Source organism: Loxodonta africana, unplaced genomic scaffold (assembly GCF_030014295.1).
Source record: "Loxodonta africana isolate mLoxAfr1 unplaced genomic scaffold, mLoxAfr1.hap2 scaffold_311, whole genome shotgun sequence".
Classification (NCBI taxonomy): Eukaryota; Metazoa; Chordata; class Mammalia; order Proboscidea; family Elephantidae; genus Loxodonta; species Loxodonta africana.
Genome location: NW_026975030.1, coordinates 197288 through 216454, shown reverse-complemented (window position 1 = coordinate 216454; position 19167 = coordinate 197288). Strand labels below are relative to the sequence as shown.

Sequence of the window (19167 nt, the reverse complement as noted above, 5' to 3'; positions counted from 1 at the left end):
GCAGGTAAGGCCTGTCTCAGAAACACTCCCCTCCTCACTAAGCATGATTCTTCACACTGCTCCATCTTCTTTCCCGTGTGTGTCTCCTGCCCTCCTCAGTGGCCGGGGAAAATGATAGTAGTCCACTATGAGATTTATTCTTTTATTATACTTTATTTTATCATTTGTTTTTATAACATAGTTCCGTTAAAATCAAGGGTAATAAAAATGTTTGTGTGATGGAAGTGGATAATCCCACCCACTGTGTCCATCTAAAGTTTCATGAGAAAACTGTGCCCACAACAGAGGGCTCCCACTCCTCTGGCTCACTGTATTTTCTCCTTGTTTATTTGCTCTTCCCTCTTTCCTGATGCATGCATGGGACCACTGAGCTTCAGGACTCCACAATTCTCCTTTTCATACCAGTGTTACTGTAATCTTGGGTTCATGGGCTGCCTTGCCACAGATTTACTCATTCTGTTTCTGTTAATTATTTCATTACTTAAAAATCTCTCATGAATTTTTCCAGAAGTACATTCTATTCCTCAAAAACTTGGAAGCAATGGGAAAGTATGCAATAAATAACAAGAAAACATACGTAATGCATAGAATAAATTATTAACGTTCCGATATGTCTGTTATCTTACTTACATTGGCATGTATGTGTATTAGAGTCTCTGGTTGATGCAAATGGTTAATATCTTGAGCTGCTGACAGAAAGTTGGAGTTCAGGTCCACCCAGAATTGCTGTGAAAGAGAGGTCTGGCAGCCTACTTCCGAAAACTCAGCCATTGGAACCCCTATGGAGTACAGTTCTACTCTGGCACACTGGTGTCATCATGAATCAGAACTGACTCAGTGGCAACTGGTTTTATGTGTGTATTAGCACACACATTTATGTATATTAACACGGATATTATATCCTGATATTTTCATTCATCATTAGTCTTTTCTCATGATAAATTTTTTTCGTTTTTTTTTAATGAGGGCATTAAATTACTTTATAATATTCTGTGTGCATGTACTATATGTTTTTTAACGATTTGACTATAGTTGCAATAATAAATGTGCATGTTTCTAGTAATCTTCAACCTATACTTACATCTTTTTAACATACATCTCTGCCATTAAATCTCTTTGTTTAATTATTGTTTAACACTCTTTACACCTAAGAGATGGTCTCAGAAGCAGCCCTGATCAGTTTTTCTCCCTCTTACTCATGAAGCCCCTTAATGTATTCCAAGGTATCAACTACGAAGGATTTTACGTACTTATCCTTTGTTTATTTTTCATTCAGTCAGTATATTCCATGGGCCAGAAGTAGTCTATGTTATGCAGATACAGTGGTGAAAGGTACACACTGTCCCTGTCCTCATGAAGGGGACAACCCAGTGCAGGGGGGAGGAGCACTGGGGAAATGCAGCTGAGAGCAAGCACAGACAACCCTCCAGGAACCACACTGGACTTCAGAGAGGCTTGTTGGCTGCTGTTCACCTGGCAGGCTTCTAGATACCAGAGTACCCTTGGGCTTGGTGCCTGCTCCTCTCTCTACTGACATCCTCCCTCTAGGATGCCTCAGTGAGTTTACTGCTGTCTATTTGTAGCTATGGACCTGAGGTTTATACCTCCATCCATTCAAACTCCTCCTGGGTCCAGACTCATATATTCAAATGTCAGCCTAACTCTCTGTATTGACCTCTTTATGCATTATAATGATACATTCCTCATATGGCCATCATGAAAAGCAAACATGAAAGGAAAAGCACAGGAGTGCCTGGCACCAGTGTAGGTACTCAATGAACATTAGCTGTTGGTATTATCCTTGACATCTCCGTGTGGGGTGAAGTTTTATTACCGGACATCTCCATGTGGATATCTAACAGCTGCACCATGTTATCTAGGCTATGAAACAATTCTTGGTTCCAACCACCATTCCGTTCTTATCGATGAATTTCTCAAGGCTTCGGTGATGGGATTGTGTGTTTTTCCACACAATGGATGTGATTAGGAATGGTTGGCCAGGTCCTACACAATAAATTGCTCCAGCGTTCCTTTGGGTGACCATTGAGACAAGTTTCAGCCAACGAATGTAGCAAAGAATTGGAACCACTCTCAGCTGTTCATGCGAGTACTCTCAATCCAGAATATCTGGTAAGTCGACTGTTAGGGATTGAATTGTGTCCCTCCAAAATGTATGTGGAAATCCTAACCCCTGTACCTGTAAATCTGACCTTGTTAGGAAAGAGGGGGCCTGCTTTTATTATGTGAATGAGGTCATACCAATGTAGGGTGGGTCCTAAGCCTAACTCTTCTTAGTTATAAAAGGAGCAGAATACACACAGACACAAACAGGTGAAAAGGAAGACAGACAAAGAAGACAGATGCTTCTAGAAGGCCAGGAACACAAATGATTGCTGGCATCTACTAGAAGCTGAGGTAGACAAGGAAGGACCTCCCACTACAGCCATGCCCTGAATTCGAACGACTACCTGCTAAACTGTGAGAAAATAAATTTCTGTTCTTTAAAGCCATCCAGTTGTGTTATTTTTTGTTATGGAGGGACTAGGTAACTAACACACATACCCGTTCTTATAAGTTCAGCCCAGTGCAGAATAATTTTCTTCCCTCCTTGGTCTAGACCACCCGAACCTGCTCTTTCCCTGTCAGTGTCCTTTGCTTTCACCTAAGAGTTATGACAGAGTCAGCTTGATGCTGATGCATTGAAATTTCAATTTATTTTTTATTTATGATTACTATTAATTCCAGTATTTTCTACAGTTTTCAATGGAGACAGTCCTATAATCTATGAATAGCAGTTATACTTTTTCTCTTTTTGTACTAGCTTACACTTCCAGTGTTCAATGTTTAATAAAAGTAATGATAGAAGCACCCTTATTTTGTTGTTTATTAATTTTAAAGAGAATGTTCCACACGTCACCATGAACTATCGTGCTAGTTGTAGTTTTCCATGTTCGGGAACTCCTTTTCTGTTCCATATTTGCTCCTAGTCCTTATCTCTCCGTGTGATTGGATTTTATCAACCTGCTTTGCTCCCATCTCTTGAGGTGAGCATATGTCTTCTCTTCCTTCACCTATGCATGTGGTGAATGAAATTACTAAATCTTTAACGTTCACTCAAATTTGTATGCCTACAATAAAATGCCTTGATCATGGCATGTTACGTGGTTTATCCTTTGCTGGATTTCCTTTGCTGGCATCTTACGTAGGGTTTTGCATCTCAGTTACTGAGTGTGCTTGTCCTCTAACTCTTCTTCTACCTTCCTTCTCTAATTTGTTATCATTTTTAAACTAGCCTTAAGGATCAAGTTAGGGGAGTATCTCATGGTTTTCTAATCTCTGTTGACTATGTACAAGATTAAAATGACTGTTTCTTGCATGTTTGCTGGAACCTGACTGGAAACGATCTAGGTCTGCCGTTTTCTTTGTAGGGAGATCTTGAACTACTGACCCATTTTATTTAGTGGTTAAAGGCATCTTCTGGTGCTAATTTACTTAGAAAAAATTCTGATGCATGTTCTAGGTTGCTCGAATCTCATCTTCAAATATTGATTATCAGGGCTTGTAGCCTCATGGAAGGCAATTCATCAATCCCAGATTTCCCCAAAGTCAGGCTCTGCAACTCTTCCCGGTACCAAATTCCCTCATTTAAGACTTATTTGCAAAGAGACAACAGTATGCTATCTGCGCAGTTGTTTATCCACAACCTTCTTGAGTCCATAATGTGAGGATATAGTCTTCTAATACTTTTTTTGTAATTGTTCTCTTTCTTATTTTTTTTTTTTTCCTTTTTTCACTGCCAATACCCCTGCCCCCCGCCAGTCTAGTAGTTTTAAAGTTGTGCGTTTCAGGTTCAAGTCTGTAATCCAACTGAGCTTCTGTGTGTGCTGCATGTGTGCATCAAAAGAACACGCTTCTAGAAGCAGAAAGCAGGCAGTGCGACTGTTGGGTGGTTGGCGGGGGAGGGGGAGGGGAGCTGCTGCTCAGAGAGGGCGCCCGAGGGAGGCAGGAGATGCCGGGCTGCCCGCCGCAAGCCCGCAGGCTCCAAGGAGGCGGAACCCACGTGCACCATGAGCCTTTTGAGACAGGCCCAAGCCCACCCAGCTGGGTGCTAACCTCGCATCCGCCAGGCTTGCAGGTTCCACCAGGACTAGGGGAAGCCTAAGGCCAAGGAGGGCAAGGTCTAGGGTCTGGACCTGAGAACTGGTTCTGCCACTTGTGATCGCAGCGCTTATGCTGGAAAGGAGGGCAGGAAGCATATCGCAACGTGTGTCCGGACGATGACCCAGAACGGGGGAGTTGTGGTCACCCACGGACTCTGGGTCTGCATATGGAGGCCCCCAGGGTGCAATTCCAGGAGCAGAAGGCAAAGCCACAGAGGCCAAAGTGCACCTCGCCGATGCTTCCCAGGGGCATTTCCCCAAATATGGGGAGCAGTCCCTCCTCTGGGCTAGGGACTTTGTTTCCTCCATTGTCATCACTGACTGTGAGCAGACTCTAGTCTATGCAGACTAATGAGGAGTTATCAAAATGAGCTCCAAACTCCGGATTTGAGTTAAGGATCATAAATTAACACAGAGAAATATGACTTTAGCAATAAGTGACTGTTTGAAGCCCAAGTTGCCTTAAAACACGGAATTTCAGTCTTTCAGCTCCTCTGCTAATCTAGTGACTAAGAACAGGATCTCACTGGAGCTCAAAGATGTGGGGCACTGGGAATACTCTGGGTCTGTCTGCTCACGGCTGATTGCCTGATCCCAGTTTTATTATACAGCTTAAATACAGACCAGAAGAGGAGTTTGGGGCTTGACACCTGACATCTTAACACCAGTTCCTGTTTCTTGAGGAAGGAAGAGGTAAAATAAATCAGCATTTACTGTGTCCTTCTCCATCCCCGGAAGTCTTCATGAAGACCCTCTCAGGTAAGGATTGACAGGGAGTGGCTTGGTTTACTATTCGACTTTGTCCTTCAGTCACTTTGTTTATGTCCTGCATGTAAACTATTATGCATTGACAGAAGCATTCTAATTCTTATGCAGAATGACTAGACCTGCTGCAGAATGACTATATTGTGCCTCCCTTGGGCACCCCTGTCTGCGCAGCACCCCCCACCCCCAACTGCCCAACCGCCTCTCTCCTGGCATTCTGCTTCTAGAAGCATGTTCTTTTGATGCAGAGATGCAGCACACACAGAATCCCAGCTGGATTACAGACTTGAACCTGAAGACCTTATGCAGAATGACTATTTATGAACCCCTAAGCTTAGTACTAAAGCAGGTACTTACTCCTCAGAGAAGGCCCTGGGGGAGGTTGATACATGCATTCCCCAGTGCTCCTGCTGCTCTAGAAGTGCCTGAAATGCCTCTCTGGGAAAGGCCTTCAGATTAGCCTCATGGCCCACGTGGGAATTCAGGCCTATTTTTCTGTTAGAACATCTCATTTCGCTCTGAAAATTTTATTATCCAGTTTATTCACCAGACATGAGTACAGACATCTCATATTTTCAAAATAATCCCATTCTCTAATACTAATTTGCCACCAAGAGTATATTCCAAAGTGTTTGCAATAGGCTAGAAAGTCTTTCCAAAGAGGGGAGTCCTGCACCATGTTGTGCAGTGACAGCAGGGTTGGCATAATATGTTTACCCAGATACCTACCACTTTTTAAAAATTTTTTATTGTGCTTTATTTGAAACTTTACAGAGCAAATTACTTTCTTGTTCAGCCATTTATACACAATTGTTTTGTGACATTGGTGGCAATATTCATGATGTGTCCATATTCTCTTCTATGCTCCGGTTCCCCGTTTCCATCCGCCATGATTCCTGTTCCGTCCTGCCCTCTTTTCTGTGCTTTTGGGCAGGTTTTGTACTTTTGGTCTCATACACACGATTGAACTAAGAAACACTTTCTTCACGTGTGTTATTGTTTGTTTTATAGACCTGTCTAATCTTTGGCTGATCGGCAAACTTCAGAAGGTACTTTCGACTTTGTTGCTTTCCATAACTCCTGAATTCCAAGTCTACCACCTGAAGAACTTCCTTAGTGTTTCATTTAGAACAAGTCTGGTGGCGATGAATTCTCTTAAGCGTCCTTCACCTGAGAATGTCAATATTTTTCCTTTACTCATGAAAGAAATAACAGCCTATAGAACACTGGGTTAATGTTTCTTTTCTTTCAGTGTTGAAAAAATGTTGTTTTCACAGCCTTTTGGCCTCCATGGCTACAGATGATGAATACAGAGTCATTCCAATTGTTTCTCCTGTGTGAGATGAGTTGTTTTCTCTCTAGCTTCTTTGAAGATATTTTCTTGGTCCTTGTTATTCCACAATTGACAGTGAGGCATTTGGGCGTAAAATTATGTGAGTTGAACTTGTTGGAGTTTGCATAGCTTCTTGAATCTGTAAGTTTATGTCTTTCAACAAATTGGGAAAGTGTTCAGCCAGTATTTCTTCAGATACTTTTTTCTACACCACATATTTTCTCTACACCTTATGGAATTCCAATAAATAAATGTTAGATATTTTTGGATTTTTTTGAGGCTCTGTTCATTTTTTTTTTCAATATTTGTCCTCTGTTTTCAGATTGGATATTTTCAATTGAACTATTTTCATCTCATTGATCCTTTTGTCTGTCAACAGCATTCCGCTGATCAAGTGAATTTTTTATCTCTATTTTTCCTGTCTAAAATTTTCATTTGTGAATGGTTTCTATGTATTTTTCTATTTTTCTAAGGTGTGCCTGTTACTTCTTTGAGTGTGGTTAAAGTAGCTTTTTAAAGTTTTTGTCTATGATTCCAAGACTATGTCTTACTTCAATCTTACAGAAAATGTTGATGTTCTTTGTTTTAGCAATCACTTGGCCCAGTTATGTTCAGGCTGCAGGTTCTTTCCCAACTTCTGGATGCTGTGGCTCAGATGTCAGTTCAGATTTTGAAGACTTTGCAATGACATTTGGATGTAATCTATGGGAGTGTCACTCAGTCTGGGACCTTGTTGGTGTTCTAACCCATAATGCAGTTCTCAAAGGATTGATCTACTTCTTAGGGTCAGAGCAAAGCATATGCAACTATGGGAGTGGAGGGGGGTATGAAAAACAACTTTATGGTATCCCTCTCTTGAGCCGCCTGGTCTCTGTCTCTCTGAGGCTCTCTGATGTCTGAGCAGCTACCTTCCTGGTCCACTGGCAAGAATGTTGGGGCTTTAATCTCTTCATTCTGCCGTGCAATTAAGTGACTGGGTCTGCCTATGAGGCCAAATAACGGTAAGATGGAGAAAATGTAACAGAGATTCCTCTATATTATTTGGTCCTTATATACTTAGGTCAGAGAGAAGGCACACTGTTTCTGGTGATACTTCCAAACAGGTATGGAGAAAAAGGCATTAACAGGTCGATAGCTGCATACTAGGTGTTACGAATTAAACTCTGTCTTCCCAAAATGTATATATCAGCTTGAATAGGCCATGCTTCCCAGTATTGTGCGATTATCCACCATTTTGTCAGCTGGTGTGATTTTCCAATGTATTGTAAATCCTACCTCTATGATGTTAATGAGCGAAGATTTGAAGCAGTTATGTTAAGGAGGCAGGGCTCAATCTACAAGATTAAGTTGTGTTTTAAGTCAGTCTCTTTTGAGATATAAAAGAGAAAAGAGCAGAGAGACAGGGGGACCTCAGTACCACCAAGAAAGAAGTGTCAGGAGCAGTGCACACTTTGGACCTAGGGTCCCTGTGCTGAGAACCTTCTTGTCCAGGGGAAGATTGGTGACAAAGACCTTCCCCTAGGAGTGACAGAGAGAAAAAGTCTTCCCCTGGAATTGGCACCCTGAATTTGGACTTATAGAGCCTCCTGGACTGTGAGGGAATAATTTTCTTTGTTAAAGTCATCCATTTGTGGTATTTCTGTTACAGGAGCACTAGATATCTAAGACACTAGGTACCAGGAGATGTACATTTCCCAGCTCTTTCACTCCCAGGGCCACTATGACTAAGTAGCCATTGCCATAAATCCATGTGAGCAGACTATTCTGATTACTGCTTTGACTCTACTGTCTGTTATGGTAACCACACACACCTTGTCTTTGTTGATTGAGTGCCACCACTTGGCTGCTACCACCACGGGGTCCAGTCAACTGCATTGTAGTTAGGTGTCTTAATTCAGTTAGGGCAGTTCTCACTGTGGACTCTTACTTACATAAAATAGCAACCACAGAAGTCTTCAATAATGCTGGGGCTTGCTTCCCAAATTTGTACCTCACCGCTATGGTACAAAGAGAGCCCTCTGGGCACTCCGTGTGTGGATCTGTGGGTCCAGCCTAATAAATCCATTCTAACCTGCCAGTTTCCCTCAGCCTTTGGTTACCTTCTCCTACAGTATACAATGGCAGATCTGCCATTTCCACTTGATTTATTATAGGCCACCACTTAATCCATGCTTCAGTAAACCAACCAAATAAACTATGAGATCCTTTTCTAACCTCTGAAGCTGAAACACTGAATGAAGAATCTATGCTTCCTGGGTCTATATCAATAAACTCAGACTAATCCACCTTTATGTTGCTTGCACCATTATCCCACACCCATAATAGCCATTCCCACACATATTCACCAGGTTTCTGTATGTATGTATGTATGTATTAGAAAAATCAAGCAGTTCTTTTGGAGTTTAGCATACTTTCTCCTGGGTCATACTTCATAGTTCACCTTTTGGGGCTTGTTGGGACTGAAGTCTAGGTATAGGTCTAGAAGCAAAAATGGGCAGTGGCAGTGGGATGTTCAGCCGTGTCTTATAAGACATCTGCCTAAGGTGATGCCCCAGGCAATGCCCCAGATACCACCCCAGGAGATAACTCAAACAAGACACTTCAGGCACAGCTGAGGGTAATCTCATTAGATGGAGGTGGAAGGGATAATTGTTTTACTGGGAAGGGTGCCTTAGCAGGCAAAGTTAGAGAATCTCTTCAGATGGGAGTAAGAGGTCTGGTTCTGTTAGGAAGAGTGATTCAACAGAAATTGGAGGTTCATTGTCCCCCACTTCCTGACTGTCTGCCCATATGTCCTCATCCCGAGTTTCAGGATCCCATTTCTTCCCAATCAGTGCCCTCACTCTAACTTCAGACACCATTTGAGGCTGGATATTCAATTGGCGCTTTAATTCAGTCACTCTTATGATAAGAATCTGAGTTTATTTTTGGCAGCATTAGCCTTGTTACTATAAGAAATATGGTTTTCTTTCTGGGCACAAGTGGCAGCTTTCAGATCTTGTATGTGGTGCTTCAGCTTTGAGCCCATTTCTTTCATTCACCAGTGTGACTAGCAAAAGCAGGACTAACCAAGCAGCTTCCTTATTATTCTTATTCTGACAAAATTATAGAAAAGTATCAAATATGTAATCAGGCAGAGCCTTGTCTCTCACAAATATTTGATCCAGTGGTAGTAGTATTTTGCGTATTTCTATTGTCACCTCCCACCATGGATTAGCAATAGCCTGTTTACTACTGGAGACAGTCATCAGTGCCTTTAAGACTAGCCAGACTTGAGAATCAATTCAGAAAACTCATCCTTAAGATTTGGTTCCTCTAGAACCACAGTAGGTACCAAATGTCTTAGCCTGGGATCTCTAGAGATGCAAAACTAGTGAAGAGAATATATATATATATATGGAAACCCTAGTCGCATAATGGTTAATAGCTATAGCTGCTAACCAAAAGGTTAGCAGTTCGAATCCACCAGGCGCTCCTTGGGAACTCTGTGGGGCAGTTCTACTTTGTCCTGTAGGGTCACTATGAGTTGGAAACGACTCGATGGCAATAGGTATATATATATACACACACACACATACACACATACATATATATATGCATACATATGTTAGTTGTGGCTGTTAGATGCCATCGATCCTGTGTAAAACAGAATGAAACACCGCCTGATCCTGAACCATCCTCACAATCATTGCTATGTTTGAGCCCATTCTTGCAGCCAGTGTGTCAGTTCATGTTGTTGAGCGCCTTCCTCTTTTTTTCTGACCCTCAGCTTTTCCAAGCATGATGAGCCTCTCCTGGGACAGGTCCCTCCTGAAAATATGTCCAAGGCACGTGAGATGAAGTCTCGCCATCCTTGCTTCTAAGGTGCATTCTTGGTGTACTTCTTCCAAGATGGTTTTGTTTATTCTTCTGGCAGTCCATGGTATATTCAGTATTCTTTGCCAACACCATATTTTAAATGAATCAGTTCTTCCGTTTTCCGTATTCATTGTCTAACTTGCTCAAGCATGTGAGGTGATAGAAAATATCATGGCTTTGCTCAGGCACACCTTAGTCCTCAAAGTGACATCTTTCTTTCTCAACACTTTAAGGAGGTCTTTTGCAACAGATTTGCCCAATGCAATACATTGTTTGAATTCTTGACTGCTGCTTCTGTGGGCATTGATTATGGATTCAAGTTAAATGAAATGCTTGATGACTTCAGTATTTTCTCTGTTTATCATGGTGTTGCTTACTGGTCCAGTTGTGAGAATTTTTGTTTTCTTTATGTTGAGGTGTAATCCATACTGAAGGCTGTAGTGGTTGCTCTTCATCAGTAACTGCTTCAAGTCCTCTTTACTTTCAGCAAGCAAGGTCGTATCAGCTGCATATCATAGGTTGTTAGTGAATCTTTCTCCAAAACTAATGCCATGTTCTTGTTCTTCGAAACCAGCTTCTCAGAATGTTTGCTCAGCATACAGATTGAGTAAGTATGGTGAAAGGATACCACCATGACACATAACTTTCTGATTTTAAACCACACGGTATCCCCTTGCCCTACTCAAATGACTGCCTCTTGGTCTACGTAGATATTCCGCATGAATACAGTTAAGTGTTCTGGAATTCCCATTCTTTGCTAAGCTATCCATAATTTGTCATGAGCCACACAGTTGAGTGTGCTTCTATAGGAAACAAAAACAGGTAAACATCTTACTGATATACTCTACTTTCAGCCAAGATCCATCAGACATCAGAAATGATATCCCACATTCCATGTCTTCCTCTGAATCCAGCTTGAATTTTTGGTAGTTGCCTGTCTGTGTACTGCTGCAACTGTTTTTAAATTATATTCAGCAAAATTTTTCTTGCGTGGGATGTTAATGACATTACATTGCTCGATAATTTCCACATTGCGTTGGACCCCTTCTCTTTGAAATGGGTACACATATAGATCTCTTTCAGTCATTTGGTCAGGTAGCTGTCTTCCAAATATATTGGAATAGTCAAGTGAGTGCCTCCAGCACTGCGTCCCTGTGTTGAAACATCTCATTTGGTACTCCATCAGTTCCTGGAGCCGTGTTTTTTGCCAATGCCTTCAGTGCAGCTTGGAGTTCTTCCTTCAGTACCATCAGCTCTTGATCCTATGCTACCTCCTGAAATGGTTGAATGTCGACCAGTTCTTTTTGGTGTATTGAGTCTGTGTATTCCTTCCGTCTTCTTTTGATGTTTCCTGTGTTGTTCGATATTTTGCCCATAGAATCCTTCCTTCAGTATTGCACCTAGAGGCTTGAATATTTCCTTCAGTTCTTTCAGCTTGAGAAATGCCAGGTGTTTTCTTCCCTTTTGGTTTTCTAACTCCAGATCTGTTCACATTATATTATCATACTTTGTCTTCTCCAGCTTCCCTTTCAGGTATTCTGTTGAGCTCTTTTACTTTATTTTTCCTTCCATTCTCTTTAGGTACTGTACATTCAAGAGCAAGATTCAGAGTCTCTTGTGACATCCTCTTTGGTCTTTGCTTTCTTTCCTGTCTTTCTAATGACTTTTTGTTTTTTTCATATATAATGTCCTTGTTATCATCCCACAACTAATCTGGTCTTCGATCATTAGTGTGCAGTGCATCAAATCTATTCTTGAGATGGTCTCTAAATTCAGGTTTGATATACTCAAGGGCATACTTTGACTCATGGACTTGTTTTAATTTTCTTCAGCTTCTACTTGAACGTGAATATGAGCAACTGATCATCTGTTCTGCAGTCAGCCCCTGGCCTGATTCTGACTCATGGTATTGACCTTCTCCATCATCACCTTCCACAAATTTGATTCCTATCTATTCTGCCTGGAATGGTTCACGAGTATAGTCACCATTTATGTTCCTGACGAAAGGTATGTGCAATGAATAAGTCATTGGTCTTGCCAAATTCTATCAGGTAAGCTTCATTGTCATTTCTATCATCAATACCTTATTTTCCAACTGCTGATTTGTCTGCTTTGTTTTCAACTTCGCATTCTAATTACGTAATTATCAGTACATCTTGATTGATGAATGCATCACGTTTGATCAGTTTCAAACTGCGGAACTTGGTAAAAACCTTCAACTTCTTCATCTTTCACATTCATAATGTGTGTGTAAATTTGAATAATAGTCTTATTAACTGGTCTTCCTGGTAGGCCTGTGAATATTATCCTATTGTTCGTAGTGTTCTACTTCAGAAAAGATCTTGAAATGTTCTTTTTATCGATGAATATGATGCCGTTCTCTTTAGTATCTCAATCCTGGCATAGTAGAACATATCATTGTCTAGTTTAAAAGGTCCAAAACCAAGCTATTTCAGCTAACTAATGCCTTGGATTACTGACCTTTATGCATTCCATTTCATTTTTGATGACTTCCAATTTCCCTAGATTCATACTTCCTTCATTCCACGTTCTGATTATTAAAGGATATTTGCATCAGTTTCTTCTCATTATGAGTTGTGCCCCATCAGGAAACGTCATTAAAGTGGGATCTACTTTGAGGAGGTAGCTCTTCCCCACTTGTATTTTGAGTGCCTTCCAACCTAAGGGGTTATCCTCTGTCATTCCATCAGACAGTGTTCCAGTACTATTTGTAAGATTTCACTGGCCAGTTGTTTTTAGAAATAGGTCACTAGGTCCTTTTTCCTAGTCTGTCTAAATCCAGAGCTCCACTCAAACCAGTCTACCATCGGTGAACCTGGTGGTATTTGAAATACCGGTGGCATAGCTTCTAACATCACAACAACATGCAAGCCACCACACTACAACAAACTGACAGAAGAGTGGTGGGAGTTAAAAATAAGAAGAACCAAAAAGAGTGCTTCTTCCATGTCTGCTGATTTAGAGGAACCATGAAAAATTGTCAAGTGAAGAGTGATTCAGAGAAAAACATGGGTAGAATGTGACCTAATTTCCATAAAAACAAACAAATGAATGTACTTACATGTGTCCCGGCAAAAAGAAGTATGTAAAAGGGTACATATGTATCTTTGGACACTGGACACTTTGGGGGAGCAGGTACAATATACTTATGTGGGGATGGCTCTTATTATAACTTCTGTATACAAATATCTGTTGTTAAATGTGTTATAAGAATGTAAAACCTTTTAAAGTTTAATAACATCATACGTGTATGTGTGTGTATTTGAAACTTTTTTTTTTTTTTTACTATTTTATATATGTGTTTTTTAGTTATCTAGTGTGGCTATAGCAGAGATAGCACAAGTGGATGGCTTTAACAAACAGAAACTTATTCTCTCACAGTTTAAGAAGCAAGAAGTTTGAAGTCAGGGCGCCAGCTCTCAGAGAAAGCTTTCTCTCTTTGTGGCTCTGGGGGAAAGTCCTTGTCATCCATCTTCCCCTGGCCTAGGAAATTCTCAGCGCCTGGACGCTGGGTCAAAAGGACATGCTCCACTCCAGGCACTTCTTCCTTGGTGGTATGAGGTCCCTCTCATTTCTGCTCACTTTTCTCTTTGTATCTCAAAAGAGACTGACTCAAGACTCACCCTAATCCTGCAGATTGTGTCCTCCCTCATTAACCTAACTGCCTCTAATCCTGCCTCATTAACATCACAGAGGTTAGAATTTACAACACATAAGTAATCACATCAGATCACAAAATGCAGGACAACCACACAATACTGGGAATCATGGCCTGGCCAGGTTGACACACATTTTGGGGGACACTATTCAATCCATAACAATAGAGAAAACACTGTCTTCAATGCCAGATTCAGAGACTTTTATCCATCTATGAAGGGCAAACACAGAAATTGAACAAAATTCAGACCAGCGAATTATTGCTTGCTCTTGTAACTAATGACTTCTTCTGGTCTCTATGCCTCGAAATGGCCAAAAAGAATTCTGAGGATTAATTCAGTTATTGCTAAAACATCTACTGAATTTGCATGTCTACAGGTAAGGAAGAATGCTTGACACCGTGTGTGATTCATTAAGTAACACAGGGACTCTTAGACTATTGTTCTCCTTCTCTGATATGCCACTATCACCTTCTCCCCTTGTTGCTCTCCTGAAAAACCCACACTTGTATATTCTAGGCTTTTTTTCAGGATTGAATTTGCAGGAAGTTAAAGATATATCTTTGAAAGATAAAGAAGACTTTGGCCACATTGTCTTTAGACAGTCGAACTTCCCAGCCAGCCTCTGTGCAGGATGGGAATTCACAATCCCTCCTACTCAGTACCTCTGAGCAGGACGGGATTTCTGTTTCATTATCAGGCGACTGTGGAATTCACCCCTCTTCAGAAAACTTACTTTCCTTTGCCTCAAACTGTCCCTCTCAGGATCTGTCACGGTCACTCTGAGAAATTCACATGGGCAGCCTGTATGGAAGTGCCCATCCTAGAGGCCCTGCCCTCCCTTCCTTGCTCCACAGGGCTTCCTCTGACACTTGGGGTCGCATCTCCCAGGGAGTACACACCTCTGGCACTTCCAGGGATTCCCAGGCCCTGGGATACTGTGGATGGGACTTGGAACTCAATCTGTTTCTTCCCATCCTCACCTTTGGTTATCTGTGTTCTGTCTTCACCAGATTTAGGAGGCCTTGTCTTCTCTTTGCTCGTTTCATCTCAGTCAGGCTTTTCTATTCCAACTCTCTGATCTCAGAACAGATCAGGTTAGACCACAGAAAAGAGAGAGACCAAGCAAACATCACTGATCTGTGCAGAAGCTGCTGAGAAGGGATTTGATTCTCATTGGTTTAGGGTTTTATGCCCACTGCTCACCGGCAGGCAGGTTCCCCCCAGAGTCTGGCTTCTGTCTGGTACCTTGTACTACAAAGAACTCAGTGACCAGCCCACCTTCACAATCACACCTCCCTTAGAGCTATCTTTGCAGAGGCTCTTTGTCATACTTCCATGTCCCACTGAAATCCTATTTCTCTTTCCTTACAAACATTATGCTCATTCTCAGGGCCCTGAGACCTCATCTGCAGATGAGTCTTGTCCTCTTCTCTCCTTGGTGGGGGAAGCTTTTGAGTGGACCTCATGTCTTCGGACAGCTATCCTGGGGCTTCTTCCACCCTGGTGCCGTAGGGCTGCATCTCTCTTTGTACTAGAAGGGGTGTGGAAGGGGCACAAGGCTAAAAGAGGATGGATTTTCCAGGTGAGGTGGGTTTAAGAAGCTTGAATGAACTTCTTCCCTGAAGAGTGCATATTTTGCAGTCCAGACATCCTGCTTCTCTCAGTCTAAGAGTCCTAGCACGTCTTCAGGTGCTTTCTCCTTTGACCTTGAGGCCATGCCTGCACCCTCTGCAGCCAGGTCTCCCACATGTGTAGCAGCACCAGTAGGTGTGGTAGCCTCTTCAGCCCCTGTCTCCTCCTCCAGATGCTCCTGGAGGTGCCTGGCTCTTCTTGCCAGGACTCCAGGATGCTGACCAGGGACTCAGTGTTGGTTAAAGGATGTCGGCCAGTGACCACGTGTCCTCATTTCCTTTGAAGGCTTAGGCTAGTTGCCTGGGCAGAAGACAGCCAAGGTCAGTCTGAGCCTAGACACCTAGTGACCGACCTGTGACACTGCAGCGAGTGATAGATGTTAATTTCCATACTCAGGTATCCGCAGGTGGTGGATTCAGAGTGGTCGGAGGAGAAGTGTAACTAGAGATAACACACTCATGAGGGCACGGGCCAAAGGTCAGGGAAAATAGCTGAGGTCGTGGAGCTCTAGCGGAGCCAGTCTAGGGCACAGGCCTCCCTCCTGTATGTGGCAAAGAGGCGATCCATGTGCCGCCTTCTGCAGACTCTGGACTGCTGGGGCCCTGGTTGCCCAGAATTCGGCCTTGTCTTTGGAGAAGTGACGCGCATGCAGTGTGCCACCGGGGGCTGTGGCCCAGCAGAAGCAAAATCTTGACAATGGGGGCTTCTGTTGACTTTGCCTGTGCTCTCCTTTGGCTGAGTGACATCGTGTGTTTCCTAGCAGGTGAAGGCATTCGTGCAGAGAGGCGATTTCCATGCGTGCAGCAAAGTGTGTGCTGAGATGATGAGTCGCTGGAGACCAGGGTGGACTCTTCAGACCCAGGATAGGCCTCTGGCAGGTATGTGTCAATGTTTTCTGCCCATGGCACTCACCCGGGTATTTGCATAGAATGTCATCAGCGGAATTAGTAGTCTCCGGAGAGGCTGCCACATGTCAACAAGCTTCACCTGGCCAGAGTACACCCGTGATGTAGCTCCCCAATCAGTCACCTTCCCCCTTTGCTCTTTCGTCTCTAGGCACTCTATCAGGCACTCCAAGCTGGGAAGTGACTCAGGGAGAGAAGGAAGAGATTTCAGAGAATGAACACATATAGAGAGAGAGGCAAGAGATGCTGAGTGAGGATGTCTTGCGTACTGATATCCTGAGGAAAGTGGGAAAATTGGACCCTGGCCTGCTCTGCCAATGCCGTGAAGCAGTCCGCACCAGGGGCTCCCTTGTGCCTGCGTAGCCTTTCCCAGGGTGTGCTCAAATCCTGTGACCACTAGGTGTCCTAGGTCACAATGGAGGACCCTGTGTCATCTGCCTGGCGGACTGGATCTCTGCCATTGGCTGAGTCTTGTCACCAGGCCCATCATAAGCTCTGCCCACTCTTCCGGTGGGGAGACTCTTTCCATGGTGATGGCAAAGAAACCTTAGTCCCGCCCACCTGGCCTTGACTTCACCTACCTGGCCTGCTGACCCTCACTCAGACCTCTGTGTCGATCAAAATGAATGTTCACCAGTGGCCCGGTGTCAGCATCTGGTATAAAGGATTCGGGACCTTGCCTGAGGCAGAAGGCAGCCTAGGTCTGCGGGTACCTGGAAGTCTAGTGACTTGTGACGCTGCTGCCAGTGAGAAATGGTGACTCCCACACTCACATATCCCCTGGTGGCAGAATGATAGTGATGGGTGGAGAAACATCGCTCCGGAGCACTCGCGCAGTGGGGCACCGGCCAGAGGCCAGGGCCAGTAGTGGACGTCGCGGAGCTGAATGGCGAGCCAGTGAAGGGCCCAAGGATTTCTCCAATGAGGCAAAATGCAGATCAAGCCAAGGAACATAAAGATAAAGCAGCTGAAGAAATTAAAAAGGTTACTCAAGAACATAGTTAAAAATTTAATAAGCTGCAAGAAACCATAGAGAGACTGCAATCAGAGATTCAGAAGATTAACAATAAAATTACAGAGTTAGAAAACTCAATAGAAAGTAAGAAGAGCACAACTGAGGAATTGGAAGGCAGAATTACTGAGATTGAAGATGAAACTCTTGGGACTAATATATTTGAAGAGAAAGCAGATAAAAGAAATTTAAATGAAGAAATCCAAAGAATCATGTGGGACTTTATCAAGAGAAATAACTATGAGTGATTTCAGTACCAGAACAGGGAGGGCTAACAGAAAATACAAAGGGAACTGTTGAAGATTTGTTGGCAGAAAACTTCCATGATATCATGAAAGATGCTCATCGAATTCCACATAAGGTAGATCTCAAAAGAAAGTGACCGAGACACATAATAATCAAACTTGCCAAAATCAAATATAAAGAGAATTTTAAGAGAGGCTAGGGATAAAGGAAGTCACCAACAAAGGAGAGTAAATAATAAAAAACTTGGACTACTCAGCAGAAATCATGCAGGCAAGAAGGCAAAGGGATGACTTACACAAAATATTGAAGGAAAAAAATTGCCAGCCAGGAATCAAACCATAACCCTGGCCCTCTGGCCTTCGGGCCCTCTGGCCTTAGCCCTCTAACTCTAGCCCCTAAGCCCTGAGCCCCAAAGCCCCTAAGACCCTAAGCCCTTAGGTCCTAACCCCCAAGGCCCTAAACTCTAACCCTAACCCAAACCGTAACCCCTATAGCCTAAACTCTACAACCTAAACACCTACACCCCAAAACACTACACATCAAAACCCTACACACTAAACCCTATACTCTAAGCCTCAAACCCTAAACCCAAACCTCAAATCCCAAACCCTAAACCTAACCGTAAACCCTAAACCCTAACACCTAACCCTAACCCCTAACCACCCTAACCCTAATGACCCTAACCCTAACCCTCGAACCCTAACCCTCTAACGCTAACATGAAACCCTAATCCGAAACCCTAACCCTCTAACTCTAACCTCTAACCCTCTAACCCTAGCCCTAATCCTAACCCCAACCTCCAAACCTAACCCCAAACCCTAAACCTCAAATCCCTAGCCCTAAACCTAAGAATGAGCCTAAGCCTAACCCTATCACTTAACTCTAAACCCTAAACCATAACACTTAAAACCCTAACACGCAAAACCCTAACACCCTTAGCCCTAACACATTTAACCCTAACACCCTAAACGCCACAACCCTAAACACTAACACCCTTAACCCCAACTCCTAACCCCTAAACCCTAAACTTAAACACTAAACCGTCTAACCCTCTAACCCTAATACCCTAAACCCTAACCCCAGCCCCCAGCCTTAACGCTCACTCTAAGCCTTAAACCTTAAGCCCTAAACCCTAGGCTCTAAGCCCTAAGCCCTAAACTCTAAATCCTAAAACCCTAAACTCTAAGCCCTAAGCCTAACCCTCTAATCCTAAACCCTAAAACCTTACCCCAAACCCATCCCAAACCCCTAAACCTGAACCCCTAAGCCCTAGCCCTAACCCCTAACCCTAATCCTCTAACCCTAACTCTCTAACCCTAACCACAACACCAACCCCAACCTCTGAACCCTAACCCCCTAACCCCAAGCTTCTGAACCCTAAGCCTAAACCCTCTAACCCTAAACCCTAACCTTCACCCCCTCACACCCTCACCTTCTCACTCCCTCACTCTATAATCTTCTCAACTTCTAACCCCCTCACCTTCTAACCCCTCACCCTCTAACTCCCTCAATCTCTAACCCCCAACCCTCTAGACCCCAACCCTCTAACACCGACCCTCTAACCCCAAACCACATA

The 19167-nt window shown here is 43.1% G+C and overlaps 1 long non-coding RNA gene across 1 annotated transcript; it reads left to right on the top strand.

Moving 5' to 3' along the window:
- Positions 1-3067: 3067 nt before the first annotated feature.
- Positions 3068-18493, top strand: LOC135229481 (uncharacterized). Its single transcript, XR_010320178.1, has 3 exons — positions 3068-4919; positions 11949-12123; positions 16189-18493. It is a non-coding gene; the product is annotated as an uncharacterized LOC135229481 (long non-coding RNA).
- Positions 18494-19167: the final 674 nt, after the last annotated feature.